This window comes from Palaemon carinicauda, chromosome 5 (assembly GCF_036898095.1).
Source record: "Palaemon carinicauda isolate YSFRI2023 chromosome 5, ASM3689809v2, whole genome shotgun sequence".
NCBI classification, from domain to species: domain Eukaryota; kingdom Metazoa; phylum Arthropoda; class Malacostraca; order Decapoda; family Palaemonidae; genus Palaemon; species Palaemon carinicauda.
In genome coordinates, this window is record NC_090729.1 from 156806979 (window position 1) to 156814029 (window position 7051).

The following is a 7051-nucleotide window of genomic DNA, read 5'->3' on the forward strand; positions in this document are numbered from 1 at the left end:
CTACTAGTATAGAGTACTTTCTTTAGATAATCATCAATTTATTTTCAGAGATTAAATAAAACTAGCGTACAGTTAAAGTTACGCTACGTAGTTCGCATGACAATCAATACAGTCCTACAAATTACTTTGTATCGTTATTAATTTTTGTTTTCGATATCGGGATTTCTAATATTAATCAAATAACCTATTGCATTCTCATTTAAGCTCTTGGCGGAAGAGTAATATCTCTCGCAGTGGGCAGGTCTAATTTTGGTCTTATGTGAAAGAGTATAAATAGTGCAATTTTCAGTGCTAAATTAGTGCAGTGATTTTATTCAGTCAGTGTAGGGTGCGTCTGCTCGACCGTGTCGTTATCCTAGCCTTAGACCTCTTCCAAGCTCCCCAACCCCTGGGAGAAGGAATGTCGATCGGCGAAAGGAAACGAGAGGCGTTAGCGCCCGAGCAGATGTCCCCTCGAAAGTTCCTGTTGACGCTTCCCATAACGCTCGCCCTCGCCGTGGGAAAGGCGGGGGAAAAGTGTTATCTTCACCGTCGGTTGACTCAGCTCATAGACAAGGCTGGCGTCTTGCATATTTTCCTTCCTTCTAGACCAGAAGAGAGTTGCTTGTCATGACGCCGAGCGTTTAGATGCTTAACACCATAACGCTAGCGTCAAGAAGGACGACGAGCGTTAAGGGATGGGCTACATCACGCCAAGCGTCGAGTAGCTGGAAGTCATGACACGTAACGCCGAGCGTCAGAGCATTGAACAGCAAGCTACTATCGATGCTGTAAGAGTTTGACACGATGTTTGAACCTGAGTGCAACTACTTTGTCTCTCTTGTTGGATGAGCGAACGTCATAGTTCCGAGCGTCTGAATCACGAGCATCAAGCAGTTGCATGGCGTCAAGCGTCCAGCAGTTGGACTTGACATCAAGTGTCAAGCAGTTAGACATGACGTCAAGCGTCAAGCAGTTACGTGATGTCGAACGTCAAGCAGTTGGACGTGACGCTGAGTGTCAAGCATAGTTCCGAGCGTCTAATTCGTGAACGTCATTGTTCCGAGAGTCCTGGTGCCGTGCGGTAAGCAGTTGCATGGCGTCTAGCGTCCAGCAGTTGGACTTGACGTCGAGTGTCAAGCAGTTAGACGTGGCGCTGAGCGTCAAGCAGTTGCATGGCGTCAAGCGTCCAGCATTTGGACTTTACGTCAGGTATCAAGCTTGACGCCGAGCATCAAGCAGTTAGATGGGACGTCGGACGTCGTGCTTACACCAGTCGAGCCGAAAGTCGCCGAGATCGCGAACGTCTTAGTTCCGATCGTAATGTCTGCGAGCGTCTAGCGTTGCAACATCGTTACGCCAGGCGCTATAACTGAAAAGATACTGAGAAAAATATTAACTGGAAAGAAATTATTTTCACACACCAAGGTCCGCCTGTACAGACTCTTGGTGTCTGATGGAGGGTGAGAAATAAACCACTAAAAGTAAGTAATGATCTTGGACCCATTGAGGCCAGAATTCAGGACCTTAAGGAGTTGACTCCTAGGAAACAAGACGTCTCTACCTTGGTTAGAGACTTGTAGGAGGAAGGGATCGACGATCTCCTTTCCACTACTTATCTTTTAGAGGAATTCTCATAGGGGAAGATCCTAAAATCCTTCATCCTTCTGTTGAAACTTATGAGTTTTTTTTTACTGAAGAGTTTCTGAATTATTTTGTGTCTGCTGCTCCTCGTTCCCTGCCTTCAGAGTTTACGCTAGGGAAGGCGTCGAAGGAGTCTCTGTTTACAAAGATGGTGCTGTCTCGATCATCCAAAAGAGCTTTGAGGATGATGGGAGACTGGATGCAATCCAAGAGTAACCAGGGTAATACTGTTTTCCCCTTTTTCCTCGGCTAGATTGGCCTCCAGATCTAGTGTTTAGTACGAGACGGGAGAAGTTCTCTGCTTGGGAGTTCCTACCTCTGCCCAAGGAAACTTTTCGAGTCTAGTAGAAGCTCCGCGTCGGCTGGCCATGAGAAGGACCAAACACTCTGGTCAACGTCAGAGCTTGATCATCCTCTCAAAGGCGTCTTCAGAGCTTTCAAAATATTCAATTTCCTTGACTGGACTCTGAGAGCCTTGGGGAAGAAGGTTTCTGCCTTGAAGGTTGTGGACACTAATAGTCTCAGCCTCATTATGTCAGGCATGGATAAAACCTTAAAGGACGGTTCGAATGAGTTAGCATCCCTTTTCTCAGCGGGGGTCTTTAAGAAAAGAGCCAAATGTGTTCTTTTCTGTCCATTGGGGTTACACCCATTCAGAAGTCAGAATTGAGGTATGCACCCCTTTTTTCTTCCTCTCTTCTTCCTCTAGGGTTGGTCAAAGAGGTCTCCTCCGCTTTAGCCCAAAAGGTCACACAGGATTTGGTGTCTAAAACACCAAGGAAGGTTCCACCTACTTTTTTTCTCTAAACCGCACAGACAACAGTAGGAGCCAGACTAAACAACTGGCGAGCCTGGGAGAGGAGAGGAGCAGACCTTTGGTCCGTATTATTACTAAAGGAGGGATGCAAAATCTTTTTCCTAGTGAAACCTCCTTTAATAGTAACTCCGATAGACCTCTCTGCCAGATACAGAGAGGAGCCAAAGAGACAGGCTATGCAACATCAGATGTGTCTCTTATTGGAGAAGGAGGCTATTGACCGGTCCTGATTGTAAGTGCTCTCAACGCCTTCGTTCAGAAAACAAAGTTCTCCATGGAGACATCGAAATCAGTCCTAGCAACAGTAAGAAAGAACGACTGGATGGTCTCGTTAGACCTCCAGGATGCTTACTTCCACATCCTCATCCATCCGAACTTCAAGCAATATCTGAGGTTCGTTTATAGGAAGAAGTTGTCCAGTTTTGGGCTCTTTGTTTCGGCCTAAGCACCACCCCTCAAATAGATGGTGCGTCTGTTAGGACCTGTCGTTCTTCTAACCATAGACCTCTTCCAAGCTCCCCAACCCCTGGGAGAAGGAATGTCGAACGACGAAAGGAAACGAGAGGCTTTAGCTCCCAAGCAGACATCCTCTCGAGCATACCTGTTGACGCTTCCCAGGATGCTCGCCTTCATCATAGGAAAGGTGAGGTGAAATTATTTTCGACATTTTTTGGATGACGCAGCGCACACACGGGGCTGGCGTCAAGCTTCCAGACCTCTGAAGAGAAAATGGACTCGGTTAATCAGCGTCCTATCATGACACCGCAAGTTCCTGGTTGTAGTCTTTGGAGCAGTCCTGAGATTTTTTCATTCTACCGAAGAAAGCTCTCTTGCCAAACGTCTTTTAAGGACATCGGCAATTGTCAAGAAACTTCCAACTCACCCAGTTGCAGGACAGTTGTCTGAGCCTGGCATGGCCTCGGTTCATGCTCCTCCTCCACCGTCAGACTGGTTATTGTCCTCTGGACGCTGCTCTGCACATTCTTTAAACGGCGTAGAAAGTGAGCTTGTGGTAGACGTGACGTCTCCTGTATCACAACAAGTTGACCCTAATTTTAATATGCTGCAAGATATGCAACAGAAACTCTCTTCGCTCATGCAAGCTTATCAGCCTGCGGATAACAAGAGAGTAGCATGCCCCTGTGCGTCGGGAAGCTTCACACCTGGACGCCAAGCGTCGTAAAGCTACTAGTCGAGAGGTTCTTGATGACGAACGTCTTTATAACTACCCCATTAAATGTCGTGTTTTCAGCCACTTTAACCCAGAGGAGTCAAGAAGCCAGACGTGACGTCGAGCGTCCAGCAGACCATGGTGCCGAGCATCCAGCTAACGTGACATCGAGCGTCCAGCTAAAACGTGACGTCGAGCGTCCAGTAGGACGTGACGTCTCACAGGATCGGCTTCTGTCTCCTCTGTTTCGAGACGACTGACTGACCTTAGCAGACTCAGTGGCAACCTTGCAGTAGCACCAGAACATCTGAAGTCTTATTTACCAAGATCCATTAATCAAGGTAAACCTGTGGAAGTCTTCCCTACTTCCCTCTCAGAAGACTGGTGTATCTGGGAATGATTCTAGACACCAGTCTCCACAAAACTTTCTCAAAACGAGACGAACTCCCAGTCCAGAGTGACTTGAGTCTGATTGGAATCAGGCCCTCAATCCCCCAGACATTCTGACCCCCATGGGACCAGAAGTTTGGACAAACCTCAAGGGATGGGTGTCAGTCAAGAATCTACAGAGTGGTATAAACTTTTCATCTTTCCTCACCCCTCGGACTTGATGCTGTGCTTAGAACACATCAAAAGAAGAGAGGAGGGACCATAGTGCTGCACCACAAGACCTAAGCCCTCTGGACAGAGTCCGAAAGTACCTTCACTTAAATCTCTTGAGAAATGAACGCCAACTTTCCGGTCGTTCAGCAACCTCATCGGTTCCTAACGGACCTCTCAGTGATATGATGGGCGACAACACCACACACCACATAGAGGCTCACATCAACAAGCAAGAAGGAACTTGCTCGCAGCCTCTTCCCATTTTGCAGTGTAAACACTAAGATGAGCCAAAGTTCGTTCGGTGTCACTATCAGCCCGCTTCATTCCAGACTAGAGGAATGTGCTCACCGACAATCTGTGCACAGCATCTCAGATAAGGTATACCGAATGGTCTTTGGATCACCTTGTAGCCGACAAAGTCTTGACTTTACGGGGTTCTCCAACTAGGGATCTGTTCGCAACGCCCCTGAACCTCAGGCTGCCGTTGCTCCCCAGCCCTAGACCCCAAGGCTCTGGCAAGAAACAGGCCAACAACGGTGGGTAAAACAATGACATTTAGGTCTTGTCCCTGTTTTCTCTGGAGAAGGGCACTCAAGAAGGTTAGAACATCGGTCAGCCTCTCAAGGACTCTCATAGCTCTGTTATGGCATTATGCAGAACGGTTTCCAAACCTTCTGCAGATCCTGATAGAGTCTCCAAGAGAACCTTCTCCACATCACAGACAACCACACTTCGACACCTACCACAAGCTATAGCTTTGTTGTGGTAGTATGCTTGGAGACTACCCATTACCTTCTCTCTCACTGAGGCTTTTCGCAATAAGTTGCGAAAAGTTTGTCTAGATATCTGAGGAATTCCTCAGCATCAGTCTACCAGGCAGTATAACATCTTCTGTGGTTGGTGTCATGGGAAAGTGTCTCTCCACTCGATACCTCTATTCAGCAATAGCGGAACCCTCGAGTATATGCAAGAGGAAAAGACCCCCTTTTCAGTTTCAACGGGTGAAGATGATCACTCATCCTTTGCCTTCGCCTTCAAACTGGAAGGAAGGGACATCCTCTCATGGCTAGACCTTTCCTAACTCATACGGACTTACAACTTGCCTTTTCCCAGTCAGAATTGAGACCTTCCTCCCGGAACATGGTTCAAATTCTCCTGTCTCTAAAGAGACCTCCTTATGTTCCACTTCACCAGGCAACAAATTTTCATCTGTTTTATGAAGACAATGTTCCTTGACAGCAGCCATACGAGTCAAGGAACTTCATGGTCCCTCTTTCGACGTCGCCCATTAATGAGAAGAGATAAAGGCAACGTTCAGTTTCGTCCCCAAGTATGTCGCCAGAGGTGACGGATCCTACACAAGTCTCCACTCGGTAACGGACGATCCAGATCATCCGTTACCGTACCCAGGGTAAGGTATGAGACCCTTCCCTAAGAGAACGGCAACAGCCCACCCGGGTCCCTTCTCTTGTCATCAGCACTGGGAGAGACTAAAGGAGGATCACCAAAACATCATCCCTGCTGGATTTACAGTCACCAATTATGCCCTGAATCCAGAGCTTCACCCAACATGATGACTCACGATGTCAGGGGTATAGATATGCCCCTTGCCCTTCTAAGCAGATTACTCTGTGATGCAGGTTTTTACAAGAAAGGATGTGAATATTCCAGGTGATTTTCACAACCTTTCTCCTGCAAGACGTGACCGACAGGAACTCTATACGATCTCTATCGGTCCTGTGGTGGCTGCACAACAGCTGGTTGTATACCTCAGGCTCCTTATTGGACAAGTTAGCAGAAGGTTGAGGGCACTGTTACCCAGTTTAAGTCTATGTGAATGAAAAGATTTGACTGGCTCTTATTCTTTTCTTCATCCTCCCCTCTCTTGGGGAAAGCAGCATCCTGGGTTCTCCGCATAAGCTGACCTCAAACCACTGGGATTGGGAAAGTCTTGGTTACAACAGTTTTTCCTACAAGAGACTAGTACTAACATACTCACATAAGGAGCCCCGGGGTAAAGCCAAAAGCCAGATTGGCAGGGACGTCCACCCTTCCTAATGGGTGAGTCACCCCTAATAATTAGCGTGGTTTGTATTCCAGTTACGGAACAAATGACAAATTCGTAGATAATTTGTATTTTTCCTAACTATACAAACCTTAGCTATTTATACAAACTGCCTGCCAGCCCTATCCCCCTTGAAGTCCTACCTCCAAGCAAAGTGAACTAAATCATAGGTTTGTGAGGGGGAGCGGTAGCAAGCTATCCTCCCCTACCCCCCCCCCCCCCCCCCCCCCCCCGCTAACTAGAGGTCTAGGTAGTTAACCCTCGCTAAACTTTAATGGCTCGTCATTTCAGTTACACCGAAAGTAATACCCATAATAAATAGCTAAGGTTTGTATTGTTAGGAAAAATACAAATTATCTACGAATATGTCATTTTAAGGAGAATTTCTCTGTGGAGCAGGTACTACAAGCAGGTGTGTGGAAACATCAGACAATGTTCAGTGCCCATTACCTGCGGGAATTTACCTACAGGCTCCTCTCACAGAATGATAAGCATCAGATCGAGGACAGAGGCTACGAGTTAGTCTGGGATGAAAGCGAAGAATGACTGGCCTTTTCTTTTCCTTTTAATCTTACCCTCTCCAGGAGCACAGCTTCATAAACCCTGTCAGCTAACAGCTGTTCTATAACATAATGTAGAAGTGTCATTTCCCACACTCCTTATGAAGAGGTGTGTGTAGTAACTCGGCAAATCAATTACTGTACTAACAATATGCCATATGGTGTGAACCAAGCAACCCTATTAGAATACATATGCTACTTGGCTAGAACCA